The sequence below is a fragment of the Gracilinanus agilis genome, chromosome 1, assembly GCF_016433145.1.
Source record: "Gracilinanus agilis isolate LMUSP501 chromosome 1, AgileGrace, whole genome shotgun sequence".
Classification (NCBI taxonomy): domain Eukaryota; kingdom Metazoa; phylum Chordata; class Mammalia; order Didelphimorphia; family Didelphidae; genus Gracilinanus; species Gracilinanus agilis.
The window spans coordinates 571,304,864-571,323,336 of record NC_058130.1 but is presented as its reverse complement, the minus strand read 5'-3'; the positions used below and the strand labels follow the sequence as shown (position 1 = coordinate 571,323,336).

Here is an 18,473-nt window from a genome sequence, read left to right as displayed (position 1 = left end):
TACCCACATTCAGAGGAAGAACTGCAGGAGTGGAAACACAGAAGAAAAGCAACTGCTTGAACACATGGGTTGAGGCGGACATGATTGGGGATGTAGACTCACACCAATGCAACTATCAACAATTTGGAAATAGGTCTTGATCAATGACACATGTTAAAACCAGTGGAAATGCGCATCGGCTACGGGGTGGGGGGGGGAAGTTGGGGAGGGAAGGGGAAAGTAAGAGCATGAATCATGTAACCATGTTAACTTTTCTAAAAAATAAAAATTATTTAATAAAAAAAAACCATTATGACCATTTTTTTCCTTTTTGGATGATATTTGAAGATAATCAGGATTCAGGGACTACAGAGGTCTGAAAATCAAATGATTTATAGGTAGAAACAAATAGAAAATTAGTAGATAGCACTTCCCTAGGGAAGCCTCAAGCAAAAATGCAAAGTAAAATTAAATTTACTTTCGATGCCTATTCTTTTCACCCCTAATGTCTCCTTCAGGTTCCACTTATCCTCAGGTTGACCCCAGTAATAGGCAAGTCTTTATTATGATACATTTCCATATTTTTCAACCTTTTTTTTTTGCTTTAAGTGAAGGAAGAACATTTCCCTAAGGATGTTAATTTTTTAATATTCATAAATCTGTCATTTTCTAATAGCTAATTGCAAAGTGTTGAGGTTAATTTAATAAAATGGACTAATATATCCTTGAAAGAAAAGTGAAAGGAATAGGGTGAATCAATGAAAAATTAGACATCATGGGATTCCAGAGGGATGATAAATGTTTTTTGTCTATACTTTTGTCATTTTTAATACTGTATCATGGGTGGAATGATAAGCTTATCAAGGGATCAAAGATGATTCCATAGAAAATATAGTCTGAATTGAAAGTTTAGATTTAAGGTATATATTTAATTTATTTTGATCTCATAATTCACAAGAAGCAAGAGAGTTAAATAACAAGTAATAAAGACACATTATGGGAAGATGTTGGAATAGAGTGTGGAGCTTTCTCACCTTTTGAATTCCCTCAACAAAAAGCCAAAAAACTTCAGAGAGTCTATGCTAAATGTCGCAAAAAAAAAAAAATACAAAAAACAACTGACAGGAGTTGGGAGTGAAGCTGAATGGCCAGGGAACAGAAGCAGTCCAGGAGCCAGAGTTGCAGGTTGAAGTCCCAAGGCATAGTTCCAAGCCATGGTACTAGTCCAAGATTCTCCAAGATGAAAATTCACACCAAAGACCCCCTTGGACAGGAAGTTCAGGACCTTTATATTCTTTTTCAACATCGCTTCTTGTCCCTTCCTCCACTTTATGGGAGCCAATTGCAGTCTTTAAATTTTCTTAGAGCTGCCATTGGGGTGGTCAATCACTTCTGGAGTTGACACCCACTTTTAGCAAGTGGCATATGGAACTCCCCTACTTAGTGTTAAGTAGGGGTGTTTTCAGTTTCTTTTTTTTTGATTAATTTAAAAATAGGCAAGGGGAGAGTTAATCCTATCTTCACAATCCCGGCTGTGATTCTTTGGGAGACTAGTCTCCTCAATGAATCAGTTGACATAAACAGCTTATACCTCTAAAGATTTTCTAGCTACAGGTGCATACAATATTGCACTTTCTAAGAGGAAACTACAATAGTTAGAGACAAGAGGGAAATACTAGAGAGAGAGAGAGAGAGAGAGAGAGAGAGAGAGAGAGAGAGAGAGAGAGAGAGAGAGAGCGCAAAACCAATGTTTGCTAGGCACATTGACAAAAAGCCAATTAGGGGGCAGTCCCCTTTGGCATAAGAGTTTACATTTAGAAATAGTGTGTTCAACCCCCTTTGTTTCACTCATTTATATCACAAAGTTCATTCTGGGTCTTCAGATGCAGTGGAGTTTTCTTTATGGCACTTTCTCCCAACAGTTCATTTTCTAGATTCAAGGAGTTAATGAGCTTCTTTTCCTGAAATTTTTTTTTTCAAAAAATTTTAAAACTTGGATTTTATGAAAATTACATATCTGCAGCCCTTCATTTTCACTCTATATTTATCTCTCACTTTCAGTTTGTTTCTTATAAACAAAGCATTGTTAGGTTGTGGTTTTTTATCCTTTTGTCTATTAATATTTTTTCCCTATTGGTGAATTCATTCCATTTACACTCAATGTCATAGTTATAAACTGAGCATTTTCATCTACGCTATTTCTCCTCACTGTCTGTCTCCTTCTTCCTATCTTTCCACCATATCCCTCCTCAGGTGTCCAATTGTATTTGACCAATACCTCTCCAATTCATACTCCTTCCCCAAAATCCACCCCCCTTATCTTCTCCCCTTGCCCTCTTAATACATGTAAAGATTCCTTTTGGCAAAAATTGAAAATTTTCAAGTCACTTTAAAAATCTTGTCATCTCAATCGCCTCTTGGCCTTTTGGCTAAGATCGAGTGTAAAATCTTGTCATCTGAGATTTTTGAGAACTTTAATTCATTTCCACATATAATTTCACTTAACTCTCATGAGAGCAAAGAGATATGAGTTTATACCCATTCATCTATGAGGTACTTGAGGTTCAGTGAGTTTAAGAGACTTGCCCAAGCTCATGAAGCTAGGGGTTGGGTGTAGAACTGTAATCACTCCAAGCCTACAATTCATTCAATTACATCATGCTATTTCAATAATAAATATGATGATATTAAAATGTGGCTATGTGATAATATATAAAAATATTCTAGTAGTAACAATGGCCTTTGATGGATGACCTTTATTGTGCAAAGAGAATTTAATTGAAAAGCTAATAACTGCCAATTTTAGTGATAACTATAAATTTGTAAAATTCTTGAACTAAAGAAAAGCAAGAAAGGGAATCAGGAAAGAAAAGAAATTATTTTATGGGAAAAATTTGGGAAGATAATAGGCTATTTTAAAAGAAATATAAAAGGGTAAGAGAATGACATTCTTATATTCCCCAAACAATAACAAAAGAAAGTTATTTTAAGTTTTGTACCAATCTATGTCCAATATTGCCAAAATAGGTCCTACCAAATGTCAGTCTAATCAGCTCAAGGTTTTGGAGAAGATAGAGCCCCCAGGCCTGGAATTAGGAAGTCCTGAGTTAAAATCCAACATCAGACTCTTACTGGCTAGATGACTCTGGGCAAGTCACTTTATTTCTTGTCTGCTTCAATTTCTCAATTATAAAAAGGAGATAATGAAAGCAATTACCGCCCCTCCCCCATAATTGTGGGGATAAAAATGAGAAAATTTTTGAAAAGCACTTAGTATAGTATATGTAACATAGTACATATTTAATATATTAATATATTCTTTCTTTCCTCCTCCCTCCCTTCCTTTCTTCCTTCTTTCCTTCCTTCTTCTCCCTCCCTTCCTTCTTCCTTCTTCCTCTTTCTTTCTTTTCTTCCTTCCTTCCTTCCTTCCTTCCTTCCTTCCTTCCTTCCTTCCTTCCTTCCTTCTGACTAGCATAGTACAGTATAAGTTAAAATTAGATTTCTATTATCTGCCATATACATCTACTGTCTTATACTTTGTCTACCACATACTATTCACATCCTTCAAACCCCCTCAGTACCAAGTCTTTGTGATCTGAGCATGCTTTCTAGCCATGCTATTATAATAGATTTTGGGAAAAAAACCTTAGTATAAAAATATGCTGATGCATAACCTGTATTTTGTTAGAACATATTTCAAAAGGTTTAGGAAGCAGTTATGACCTAATATCCTCCAGAACCAAATAGGAAGTGTTTGAGAATACAATTCTAATGATACAATAATGATGGAGAGTCTTCATTTTGTCAGAGAGAAAACTCCAGCAAATATTAAAAAAAAACTAATGGCTCCTATGACTACTACATCATATTTCTTTGTCAAGGCTTATGATCCATTTCCTAAACTCCTCACCTATTTCCTAAAACAATCCAGGTAGATTAAACCACTTTCTGATAAAACAAGCATCTATTTCTTTTTTTGTGTGTGATTTTTTTTAACCAAAAGGCACTCCACCATGGTTTTCCTCTCTAGTTTTTGGATTTCCTAATATGAATATACCTTCTTAATACAAAACACTACTCTAAAACTCTTTTTGAATATCCTTCACTTCTTCTCTTTCTTTTGAATTAGGCATAACCATTCAGAGCCCTATTCCAGTTACAGGTCCACCAAGACTCAGTATTTATCTTTGAGGTCAATGAGCCTCCTTGCCTTAGTACCATTGGTGTATTTTGCCTAATGCTTCAACATGGTGCAACTGTATTCAGCTATTGAACAACATATTCTTTTTGTTGTCTGTTTTTACTGTATCCTTTCTTGGCATGTGTTTCTAGTGATTAATAGGTCTTCGGAGCTTCTATTCTTTCTACATTGTAACTATTCTATATGGTGTTTAAATGACTATATATCTCTATTCCTTTTATCAACATCTGCATATATGAGCATGAAATATTATACATAACACATATGTGCACAAATGGGTACGTGCAATATGCATTGTTTTGTACATATTATAGATGTGTACTATATACATATGTATGTATGGACTATATAAATATATTGGTCATATGTATATAACATGTAATACAGATACTCATGTGTGTCTTTATATATAAAAAGAAAGAGGAGAGAGATAGATAGATAGATAGATGGAGAGAGAGAGAGAGAGAGAGAGAGAGAGAGAGAGAGAGAGAGAGAGAGAGAGAACACCAGGCAGTCACAATCAATAAATATTTATCAAGTTCTGTGGGCATAAACATTTATCAAATGTCTCCTATGTGCCAATACTGTGTTAAATGCTAAAGATACAAAGAATGGGAAATGAATGTTCTTGTTCTCAAGAAGCTTCAGTCAAATAGGAATGCCATCATGCAAACATTATCTACACATGAGCTATAGACAGGATAAATTTGAAAGCAACAGAAGGAACTGGAGAGTGATGATTATACACCCACATGAATAATTGTTTTCTCTCTCCTCTGTCCTTTCAGTTTTTCAGTTTAAGGAACTTTTGATTAGATTTGTAAACACTCTATCCCTGGCTAAGAGTCTATCTGTCATTCTCAGTGACAACTTAATTTTAAGTTGTCCAGAAATTCAAATACTTTCTCAGACACCATCTTCTGTACTTCCCGAATTAAATTTTCTCTTCTGCGACCTTTGCTTTCAGTGGGCAACTGTGATGAAAGTAATATTTGGGATCCTAATGTCTTCAGTTCCTGGACCAAAACTTGGTTATTATTAGCAATGCTTTTCCTGCCAATATTATTTTTCTTCACATGAAGCACCAAAAGGAGCTTGCAGTATTCTATCAGGACAAGACTTACAGGCTTCTTCTCTGTTATATCTAAAACTACCCAGGAAATTAATGAGCCTCTCAATCATCATTATCCATTCAGTAAAAAGCTACTTTACTATCCCCTACTGCCTTCCTTTAGTCATTCAGGTTCACAATCATGTTCTGTTTTTGCTTTGCTCTCTCCTTTATCTCCCATATCCAATCCATTCTCATACCTTACTATTTCTACCTCCTTAAGCCTCACATCTTTCTCTCACTTCTGTCCCCTTGTCTTCTTATATTTATTCCAGCCACTACACTGCCTCAGTATTGTCATTTATATTATTCTAATAACCTCCATATTGCTTTCCTTCCCCTCAACCTCTGTCATCTCCAGTATAAACTTCCATGTACTTTGTGTCATTCTTTATTCAAATCCACTTCCCAAAACTTCTCCAATTCAGACTCCCTATTTTGCAGATAGAATAAAATACAAATTGTTCAATCAGACATTTAAAGCTCTCCATAATTTGGCTCCCATCTGTCTGGACTTTTAATTCTCTTCATATGCTAAATGGAATATCCAAACTGACCTACTGTTCTACAGACTGTGCTTTGAACTGGGCAGGAGATCCCCCATCTCTGTGTATTGTATCTATTATGCCCTTTCTCCTCACGTCCACCTATCAGAAACTATAGCTTCCTTAAAGACTGTGCCTAGGTGCCACCTATGGAATGTTTTTTTTTCTAATTCTCACTCACTCCTGATTTTTAGAACTCTATTCCCTTTGATAATATTTTATATACCTGTTTGGATGATGTATCCTCCATTTCCATGAAATAGTAAGAAGCCAGTGACGTTTTTTGTCTTTTTTTTTAATTCCTAGGCATATCTTAGTGCCTTATGTAGACACTGAACAAATATTTACCATTTGTTAAACTAGAATTTAACCAGGGTCTCTTATACTGGGGTCCCTGAGTATTTTTAAAAATACTTTTATAATTTATTATCTTTGTTATATATTTATTTTACTCATTAAAACCATTAGGAGGAGTCCATAGGTTGCACCATATTGACACACAAAAAAGCTAAGAAACTATGTCCATGTCTTAGAATAAAAGATCTTTAGAATTAAATAATAGCTAATTAAATCTAGCAAATTAATTTCTCTCAACTGATAATCAAGTGGTAAAACACTAATATAGGCTTGTATGTTGAAGCAATCAAAAACCTCCACTTAGCCCCTTGTTTTGCTCCCAGAACTCTTCATAGAGAAGAGCCAGTCTAACCGTGCATTCCTAGTATATAAGTGTGAGTGGGGTTTGAAAGAATAACTGGAGCTAGAGGCATTTAGAAGCTACTCTAATTTATGGGGGGGGGGGGGTCAAAACATTAGAGCTGAACCTAAGACAAATACCCAAATATCTGAGAGTAGAGTGTTAGATGAACTAGAATAGAGAAATCTTTTTAGGTACAAGAGTAAGAATTAGGCTATTAGAATAATTAAGGAGAAAATCCAGGCCTAGACTAAAATGGTAGCTGTGGAAGTAGAGAAAAGGGATCCCAATTAAATCCTAATTCCCCTACAACAAGACTGAGAGATGTTACAAAGGTAGAGATAGTAAGATCTGCAACTGATTGGACATGTGTGCTAAAGAAGAATGAGAAGTCAGGATAATATCTAGGTTATGAATCTGGGAAGGTAGAAGTGAGGTGATACCTTTGGTAGAAACAGTGAAGGAGAGAAGTAAAGAATAATGAGTCCACTTTGGGAGAGTTTAAGTTTAAAGTGTCTCCTAGAAAAAGAATATGGGGGGCAGCTGGGTAGCTCAGTGGAGTGAGAGTCGGGCCTAGAGACGGGAGGTCCTGGGTTCAAACCTGACCTCAGCCACTTCCCAGCTGTGTGACCCTGGGCAAGTCACTTGACCCCCATTGCCCACCCTTACCACTCTTCCACCTATGAGACAATACACCGAAGTACAAGGGTTAAAAAAAAAAGAATATGAATAAACTCCTCCTCTGACTTCTTCACAGAGGATAGTGAGGTGCTAGAGGTGACTATGGAAATGAAATATTATGTATGTTATTGGATATTTTGATAAATAGATTAGTGCTGCTAAACATTTTTTTCCTTTAACATAATTCTTCATTTTCACACCTAGCAGATTGGCTAACATGACAGCAAAAGAAAGTAATAAATGTTGGAGGGGATGTGGCAAAATAGCGACATTAATGCATTGATAGTGGAGTTGTGAACCATCGTAGAGTTGATCCAACCATTCTGGATGGCAATTTTGAACTATGCCCAAAGGGCTTTAAAAGACTTTGCCCTTTGATCCAGCCATACCGCTGCTGGGTTATACCCCAAAGAGATCATAAGGAAAAAGACTTGTACAAAAATATTTATAGCCACTCTTTATGATGGAAAAAAATTGGAAAATGAGGGGATGCCTTTCGACTGGGGAATGGCTGAACAAATTGTGGTTGTTGCTGGTGATGGAATTCTATTGTGCTCAAAGGAATAATGAACTTGAGGAATTCTATGTGAACTGGAATGACCTCCAAGAATTGATGCAGAGTGAAAGGAGCAGAACCAGGAGAACCTTATACACAGAGACTGATACACTGTGGCACAATTAAATGCAGTAGACTTCTCCACTAGCAGCAATTCAATGACCCAAGACATTTCTGAGGGACCTAGGAGAAAGAATGCTATCCACATCCAGAGAAAAAACTGTGGGAGCAGAAACACAAAAGAAAAACAACTGCTTGATCACAGGGGTTAATGGGGATATGATTGGGGTTGTAGATTCTAAATGATCACCCTAGTGCAAATATCAATAATATGGAAATAGGTCTTGATCACCCCAGTGGAACTGCTCATTGGCTATGGGAGGGGTTTGGGAGGAGGGGTGGGAAAGAACATAAATTATGAAACTACAGAAAAATTTTCTTAATAAAAAATTTAAAAAATACAAAATTCTTCATGATAATGAGTGGCTCTCTGGAAATGAAAAGAGGAGACATATATCAGAAAATGTTGATGTAAAAAATGTCAGTGAAATATTATTTTTAAAAATTGAAAAATATACTTGGAATACCCAAAACTCACAAAATATTAATAGTTAAAAATTTTAAGTAACTTTTTAATCAATAATTCCATTTGTGACTTCTGACTAAAGTCAAATGCCAGAGAAAAGATGTCCCCATATATATGTGTGAGTGTGTATGTATGTTTACTCGATCCTTCCTCCTAGATTTAATGGATTGCTGAGTCAATATCGTATCACTAACAATATTAGTACCAAAAGTTACTAACACCAGACTATAGAAATGAGTAGAATCAATAGTTTTATCTCAACAAAAGTCCAATGTTACTTTCACCTTTAAATACCAAATGAAAAAATCTTTTATTCTTAATTAATTTTACAGTATGCAAAAGAAAGCTGTAAGAATTATTTGCCTGATAAATCGGTAAAACACAAAAGAAAAAGCCCCTGTCCTGAAAGTTAGAATGGATACCATGGTCAAGATTTAGAAACACAATTTATTTTCCTTGGTTATAGAATGTCATTTGGTGCCTAATGAGCATGAGCATAAGCTATAACACTTTAATTGAACCAATGCCACATATGTGTGTGTGTATTTTCTCAAAAGAAATTTAAAACTTAAAAGAGGCAAATTATATGATAAAAAGGAATAATTTGTATGGAGAAATAGGTTTCTGACACAGAATAAATCATATAATCCAATACTATGAAATAACTTTTAAAAACTTGGTTGCAAATTTACTAGCTGATTTTAAAGAAAGAAACTTACTCAAACTAAATATTCAATGCATGCATAGGAAGGTCTTAAAATCTATTTATGAACTTCAATGAGATTTTTTTATAGATAGTTGTTTGCTTTAAAGGACTGTAAATAGTACTTGAGATGTAGTTGAAAGACAATTCAAAAAGCAATTATTTAGGCAGGAAGAATTTTATAAATAAGTTAGAGAAACTGCTAGGCATTTCTGAAAAAGTGAAATTAAACTCTGGCATGAGGAAAACATCAAGAACACATTTAAGAAAAATGTGTTATCAGTCAAGGAAAAGAACTGAATTATAACCTGTACTCTACATATGCAATTGGAACTCTTTTAAAGAACAATACACTGTTAACTCATATCTTTTCATAAGAGATCACATCTTTCCAGAGTACCAAATCAAATTATTTGATTCCAGTGTTTGAAGAACTTGATTAGTTGGTCCTAAATCTAGTTATATGTAATAATCTCCTCTTGATGTACATTATTTCTCTGTTTTTGTTCCCCTGTCTTCACCACTCCCTCCAAACACACACTTAGATCTGTTCAGGGCACTACTATATATCTGTGACTCCAATTGGCAGGATTGACTCTCTTTTGTCATTCCATAATTTGACAAGTGACTATATATCACAGATATGAGGATGGCATAATTATGTGAAGTGAGGCCCAACAGCAGTCAGTAGGTAAAAGGAATCTACAGGGTTTAGAAAATTCAATATTTCAGAAAGGAAGAAAATGGAATTTACACTTGAATTTACTATTCACACTGTTTTTAAAGCTAATAAATGTAAAGGGCTCTGTGAACTTTTAAAATGTTAGTAGTAACAAATAAATCAGTATTTATTTGAATTTCTGAAAATATCTTTGAATGTTTGAAGTTTATAAAACTTGAATTTTACAACAAGAAAGCAAGATTAGCTTACACTTTAAGATAACATTAGTGATAAAATTCAGTTGTTTAACCAACATTTATTTAGTAACAATCCTTATGAGGTTCTGTATTTGGTGCTGGATAAATAAATATAAAAACCAAATAATCCTGAGCTGATGTTTGAAGTAAAATATTCTTAGAGACATAGTTGAGGGAAGGGTGCATTGACAAAACAAATATTTTTGGATGGTTGAAAGTTTTTTGAATAATTTTGATTGGGTAGCTGGTTATCTGATTTCATAATCTATGAGCCACTGAGAGAGACATAAAGTAGTTTAATAAAAAGTTCCTACTTTCAATCTTCGAGTTGTAGTTAAAATTGTAAAAAATAAAACAGGAAGATTATAAGTTGTTGATTTTAACAATTGAAGAAATATACTTAATTGCTAAATTAGATACACTTGCAATAATTGCTTTTAGAATTTAATAGAGTGGAAGAATTATTTAGTCTAAGATAATTATGGGAAGCCTTTATAGAAGGGGCAGGTTAAGCTGGTTTTTGGAAGGTAGAAAATATTTGGAAAGGCAGAGAGGAAGGAGAAGAACGTTACAAATGATTGAAATAGTAAGGCAGATATGAAAAAGTACAAAACATATTCATGGAGTGTTCAGTATGATAAAATCATAGACTTTAGAAATGAGAAAGACCTTAAGGACCACTTTGTCAAATTCACTTATTTTGAGATATAATAGAACAGTGGAAAGATGAATTAAAAGTTAGATTTGGTTAATATTGTGGCTCTACCATTTTATATTATGGTACTGGATAAGTCAATTAACATTTCTAGACTTGGGTTTCCTCATTTATACAATGAAGATAATGGCCCATATAATCTCTAAGACTGCTTCCAGACGTAAATCTAAGAAATGTTGATTTTACAGAGGAGACATGTACATGGCCATTTAGCTATTTAGTGAGAGAGCTAGTTCTAGAATTCACATCTTCTAATTCTATTACTTCACTTAACAGCAATGTTTACTTGTCTTATTCTAGGCATACAATCTCATTTGGGGTGGTGGAAAACATAAATGAAAATACAAATGTAAGTTGTTGTACTGAATTTGAAGCTACAAAATATGTATGTGAATCCTGGCTCAACTACTTATTCTCTGTGATAGTGCAAGTTAATTAACCACTTTGTACTTCCTCTTGCTCGTCTGTAAAATGATAACATTGGAACTGGTGACTTCAGTAGTCTCTTCCACTCTAAATCCTAAGGATCTCTAACAGACATTGTAAAAGAAAATTCCATACCAATTGAGATTGATTAGCTATAGGGATATTATGAGAGAAAAAAGTCATATTAACACACACAGATACTTGAAGAAGGATGCTACTATCAAGATATGTTTCATACCTGAAGGAGAAGCATTATTCATGTATTCATGAACTAACCTCTGTGTGTTTTTCTTTAATGAATAGACATCATCGAAAGTGAAAGTAAAGAATTTAAATTATTTACAGAATCAGCCTAGGATAGTCACAATTTTGACAAGAAGATAATACAGGAAAGCAAATTTTGGTGTACACAGAGTATACAGTGACCAGTTTTGTAGTTCTAAAATTTAAGGCCTTTTTGTTCCCTTCTCAAGAAATTCTTAATCAGATTTTTTTTTTGTATTCTGGACTGGTCACTTTGGCATTCATTCCATGAAAGAAAATAAAAAAGAACAAGCTGTTTTCTCACCATGGAGAAACTCCTTGCAAAACCAAGTCCATACAATTCTAACAAATACCATACCTTTCAAAGGCCACATGAAGACAGCTGTGCTATTTTTCCACCCACAAACTTACATTTTTAGCTTTCTTTATATATCCTTCACACAGTTTTTGACAGATGCTTATCTGGGATTTTCTTTCTTTCTTTTTTAAAACCCTGAACAGGAAAAGGCACTTGAAGCAATGTGGCAATGTGCCTTCTACACCTGTGACTGCTACAAGAGATTTGGAGAAGAGGATACCCTTTTGAAGCTAAAATGTGGACAGTTATAAAAATCTTAAAATTATGAGAATGTGTTCACATGTTGCAGAAACTGTTAAGTGCAGAGAATGAATTTTGCATACATTTAATCTCAATATAAATTAGCATAAAATAGTGTTTAGAAGAACTGTCAGTATAAATGCAGAGGAAAACATGATTTATTACTTGTTTATTTGAGTATATGATTTGGAGTTTTGGTTTTATAAGATTATTAACTTACAAAAATGAATAATATAGAAATATTTTTGCATGATAATACATACATAACCCAGATTGAATTACTTGTCAGCTCGGGGAGGGAGTGGGGGGAGAAGGGAGGGAGATGGCATGACTCATATAACTTTAGAAAACTTATGTGAAAATATGTTATTAAAATAAATTTGAAAAGAAGGAGTGCTTATCATCAACATACAACCAGCTTTTGTTGTTCTTACAAGGTGACAGGTAAGTTTTAAATGATGATGAAGGTGATTCTGATCACCTTCCTTTTGAATGTTTTCTTTCATATATATTTTCACATTTAAATGAAATATATTCCCCAAATTCCTTTTCTGATTGAATTTCAACTCCCTTCCTCATTGATCCTCATCGATAATTAGCCACTAAGAACTAACAACATAACATTAAAATAATTCCTCTCTGGCTCCTTTCTCCAGGAAGGGTGAAAAAATTCAAAAGACTAACTGGGGAAAATGAAAGGATCATAATTACTTCCAAAAATCATAAAACTCTAATAATCAAAACACACTGAAATCCTATTTTCAAGTAAAGACATAATATGAAAGGGAATATTGTACATTAAGGAAGAAATACAGCACATCTTTTTGAATTTCCTTCATTACTCCAAGAATTGCTTACTTCCTAAGTGTAGAAGCAAATTCCACTGTAGTTTTCTTTTTTTTAAATATTTATTAATATTCATTTTTAACATGGTTACATGATTCATGCTTCCACTTTCCCCTTCACCCCCTGCACCCCACCCACCCATAGCCGACACGCATTTCCACTGGTTTTAACATGTGTCATTGATCAATACCTATTTCCAAATTGTTGATAGTTGCATTGGTGTGGTAGTTTCGAGTCTACATCCCCAATCATGTCCAACCCAACCCATGTGCTCAAGCAGTTGTTTTTCTTATATGTTTCCTCTCCTGCAGTCCTTCCTCTGAATGTGGGTAGCATTCTTTACCATAAATCCCTCAGAGCTGTCCTGTGTCATTGCATTGCTGCTGGTACAGAAGTCCATTGCATTCGATTTTTACCACAGTGTATTGGTCTCTGTGTACAGTGTTCTTCTGGCTCTGCTCCTTTTGCTCTGCATCAGTTCCTGGAGGTCTTTCCAGTTCACATGGAACTCCTCTAGTTTATTATTCCTTTGAGCACAATAGTATTCCATCACCAACATATACCACAGTTTGTCCAGCCATTCCCCAATTGAAGGACATACCCTCTTTTTCCAGTTCTTTGCCACCACAAAAAACACAGCTATAAATATTTTCATACAAGTCTGTTTATTTATGATCTCTTTGGGGTAAAAACCCAACAATGATATGGCTGGATCAAAGGGCAGGCATTTTTTTTATAACCCTTTGAGCATAGTTCCAAATTGCCAGCCAGAATGGTTGGATCAGTTCACAACTCCACCAGCAATGCATCAATGTCCCAATTTTGCCATATCCCCACCAGCATTCATTACTCTCCCCTTCTTTCATTTTAGCCAATCTGCTAGGTGTGAGGTGATACCTCAGAGTTGTTTTGATTTGCATTTCTCTAATTATTAGAGATTTAGAACACTTTCTCATGTGCTTATTGAAACTTTTGATTTCTTTACCTGAAAATTGCCTATTCATGTCCCTTGCCCATTTATCAATTGGGGAATGGCTTGATTTTTTTATACAGTTGATTTAACTCCTTGTATATTTGAGTAATTAGACCCCTGTCAGAGTTTTTTATGAAGATTTTTTCCCAATTTGTTATTTCCCTTCTGATTTTGACTACATTGTTTTTGTTTGTACAAAAGCTTTTTAGTTTAATATAATCAAAACCATTTAATTAACATTTTGTAATTTTCTCTAACTCTTGCTTGGTTTTAAAATCTTTCATTTCCCAGAGATCTGACAAGTATATTATTCTGTGTTCACTTAACTTATTTATAGTTTCCTTCTTTATATTCAAGTCATTCACCCATTCTGAATTTTTTCTTGGTGTGGGGTGTGAGATGAACATCTAAACCTAATCTCTCCCATATTATTTTCCAAATTTCCCAGCAGTTTTTGTCAAATAGTGGATTCATGTCCCAGAAGTTGGACTCTTTGGGTTTATCATACACTGTCTTGCTGATGTCATTTACCCCAAGTCTATTCCACTGATCCTCCCCTCTGTCTCTTAGCTAGTACCATATTGTTTTGATGACTACTGCTTTATAGTATAGTTTAATATCTGGTACTGCCAGGCCCCTTCCTTCACATTTTTTTCATTATTTCCCTTAATATTCTTGATCTTTTGTTATTCCAAATGAAATTTGTTATGGTTTTTCCTAATTCAGTAAAGAAGTTTTTTAGTAATTTTATAGGTATGGTGCAAAATAGGTAAATTAATTTGGGTAGAATGTTCATTTTTATTATGTTAACTCTTCCTACCCATGAGCAATCAATGGCTTTCCAATTGTTTAGATCCAGTTTTATTTGTTTGGAAAGTGTTTTGTAGTTGTTTTCATATAATTGCTGTGTTTGTTTTGGTAGATAGATTCCTAAGTATTTTATATTGTCTAGGGTGATTTAAAATGATGTTTCTCTTTCTACCTCTTGCTGTTGTGATGTGTTGGAAAGATATAGAAATGTTGATGATTTATGTGAATTTATTTTGTATCCTGCAACTTTGCTAAAGTTGTTGATTATTTCTACAAGCTTCTTAGTTGATTCTCTAGGACTTTTTAATGGAAATTTAATGGAATTAAATCCCTTGATTAACTTCTCTTTCTACCCCCTCCCTTATTATTCCACTCTTTTTATTTTTAAAGGCCTAATGAATTCCTTCCACCTTCTTCTCCCCTCCCTTTTTTGACCTCCCCACTCTCCTGTTCCCCTTGGTTTATCCCTTCTGACTTTCTCAGTAGGGTTAGATAGAGTTTTATATCCCAATGGATAATATAGGTACTCTTCCCTCTCCAGGTTGATTACACTGAGAGTAAGGTTTAAAAATGTGTGTGTGTGTGTGTGTGTGTGTGTGAGTGTGTGTGTGTGTGTGTGTGTAATACTAATAGTTTAAAAAAAGAGGATAATATGAGAAATTAGAAAAGAGACTAAATGGAATGAATTTATATTCCATAAAGAGCTCATGGTGGGAGCAGGGGAGAAGACCAATACACTGGAAAGGAAAAGAGGTTGGAGACAGGAAATACTTTATTCTTACATGCATTAAAATTAACTCAAGAGGAAAGAACAATCAGATCCATTGGGGCAGAGAACTGATTCATGCCCTATAGGGAAGTAGAAGGGTAACAAACAGACTAGTGGGGAAGGAGGCAATATTAGGATTAGGGGATAGCTTAAAATGAGAAAAATAAGAGGGGAATAAGAAGGGAGTGTGGAGAAAGGAAAGTAAAATAAGGGAGGAGACTAGAGGTACTGATTAAAAACAAAACACTGGTTTAGAAGGAAATAACGAAAGAAGAAAGGATAGAACAAGGAGAGGGAATCAAAATGTTGGAGAATACACAGTTAATAATCATAACTGAATGTAAGTTGGATGAACTTGGCCATAAAAAGGAAGCAAATAGCAGAGTGGACTAGAAACCAAAATCCTATTATATGTAGTCTACAAGAAACACATATGAGGCAGGTAGACATACATAGGGTAAAAGTAAAAGGCTCAAGCAAAATCTATTGGGCTTCAACTAAGAAAAAGATGGCAGGAGTACACTCATGATATCTGAAAAATCCAAAGTAAAAACAGATCTGGTTAAAAGAGATAAGGAAGGTAATTATATCCTGATAAAAGGCAGTACAGACAATGAAGAAATAGCAGTACTCAACATGTATGCACAAAATGATATAGCATCCAAATTGCTAAAGGAGAAACTGGTAGAGCTCAAGGAGGAAATAGACAATAAAACTATACTAGTGGGAGACCTGAACCTTCCTCTATCATATCTAGATAAATCAATCCAAAAAAATAAACAAGAAAAAGGTAAGATATGTGAATGAAATCCTAGAAAAATTTGAGGTAATAGATATGTGGAAAAAAATAATAACAAAAAGGAATACACCTTCTTTTCAGCAGCTCATGGTACATTCACAAAGATTCACCATGTACTAGGTCATAAAAACTTGGCAAACAAATGCAAAGGACCAGAAATAATAAATGCAACCATTTCAGATCATAATGCAATAAAATAATAATTAGTAAGGGTAAAGGGATAGAAAATCAAAAATTAATTGGAAATTAAATAATATGATTCTCCAAAATCAATCAATTAAAGAACAAATCAAAGAAACAATTAATAAGTTCATAGAAGAGAAGGACAATGAAGAGTCATCCTACCAAACTATATGGGATGCAGCCAAAGCAGCACTCAGGTGGAAATTTATATCCTTGAGTGCATATATTAACAACTTAGGGAGGGCAAAGATCAATGAAATGGCCATGGAAATAAAAAAAAAACTAGAAAGGGAACAAATTAAAAATTCCCAGAAGAAAACTAAAGTAGAAATCATAAAAATTAAAGGAGAAATTAATAAAATCAAAAGTGAAAGAACTATTGAATTAATAAATAAGACCATAAGCTGTTACTTTGAAAAAAAACAAATAAAAATGACAAAGTACTGGTCAATCTAATAAAAAAATGAAAGAAGAAAACCAAATTAACAGTATCAAAGATGAAAAGGGAGACCTCACCTCTAATGAAGAGGAAATTAAGGCATCATTAAAATATATTTTACCCAATTATATGCAATAAATATAGCCAATTGCTATCTAGATTCAAATTTTTAATTTAAAATTTTCATGCATTTATAGCGTAATGATGCTCTATGAAAAAAATGAAGAAGGAAAGAAGGATGAAAAGAATCCCAACTGCAACTTAATGAGCTCATTTGCAAAAATATTTCTCATTTTTCTTATTTTATAAATTATTTTGAATCCAACAAATTAACTACAACTGTTATTTCCTTCAAAATAACACATTTTTTATAAAGCCCAGTTAGTAATCCAAATTGCCACCATAATTAACTTCACGTGAATTTCCCAACAAGGTATCCCGTAAGATAAACAATTCATTCTCACATATTCAACTTGCTCAACATATGTGCAATGTCTTCCCATCCTAGCTTTGCTTCCTACAATCAAATTAATATGTCAAATATGATCTAATTTAAGTGTTTCTCAAGAGTGATATATTAACATCCACTTTAATAAACAAAAATGTAATGAGCTAAATATAATCTTGTAATATAAAAATATTATTTACATTACTAGAGGAAGCTCAACAAGGCTATAAATTGAAATGAGCTGTTGTTTTCATCTATTTGGAAAGAGTTTTGTATTTCATAATAATTTCTTCCTGTTAGAGGTCAGAATCAAAACAATATAAGAGGTAAAAGAAGTTCAAATCACCTAATTCTGCCTATACTTGAGGAGGTACTACCAGCCAATCCAACATCCTTAAGAAAGTTATCTAAGATCTACTTGGATATCTTCAAAAGTGGGGAAATACTACCTACCATTTTGTTTAAACTATTGAGTACATGACAAATATTTTTTAATCACCTTTACTTGTTAAAACTCTTATCCCCCTTCTAAAATACTAGCTTCTTGAAATTAGGATCTTTAATTTTCTTCTTTGCATTTACAGTCTACTATAGTGATTCACACACATTAGGGACTTTATAAGTATATATTGAGCTGAACTGAATTTGATCTTGGTCTTTTTAAGCTTTGTCTTCCTTAGTAGTTTTTAGCCATATTTTTCAGGCAAAAAATTCTTATTTAATAGCTTCCCCAAACTCTTTTTGTGAGTCTCTGATTTCATTTTTGTTCTTAGTCTTCTCTTTTCCAGTTTGGGAAAAGGAAATTTGCATTTATCCATTTTTTTTAATTTTCCTTCAAAATTTGGGATAGGATCTAAAAGGAATACATTACATTGCAAAACTGTACCTAAATTTATGATTATGAAAATGTAAAACCTGCGATGAAGAATCATTGGCTTTTAAAATATTTTCTTCTTTTTTAAAACCCTTATCTTCTGCCTCAGAATTGATACTAAGAAATGCTTCTAAGGCAGAAGAGTGGAAAGGGCCAGGCAACTGGGTTTAAGCGATTTCCATTTAGTCACTCAGCTAGAATATGCCCCAGGTGAGATTTGGACCCATGTTCTCCAGTCTACAAGACTTAGTCTCTACTCCCAAGCCACCTAGCTGGTGAATTCATTAGTATGAGGAAGTCTCAGAAAAGGAAATGCCTTCTCTCAATGCAGCTCAACATCTTCTCTGCAGCT

At 34.0% G+C, this 18,473-nt stretch overlaps 1 protein-coding gene and 1 pseudogene across 1 annotated transcript in view; one reads left to right on the top strand and one right to left on the bottom strand.

Annotated features, from left to right (window-relative positions):
- Positions 1-18,473, bottom strand: part of DOK6 (docking protein 6) — a 411,008-nt gene that overhangs the window by 11,177 nt on the left and 381,358 nt on the right. The gene's annotated exons all lie outside the window — the stretch shown is intronic.
- On the top strand, positions 2,389-2,552 carry LOC123232846 (annotated as a pseudogene).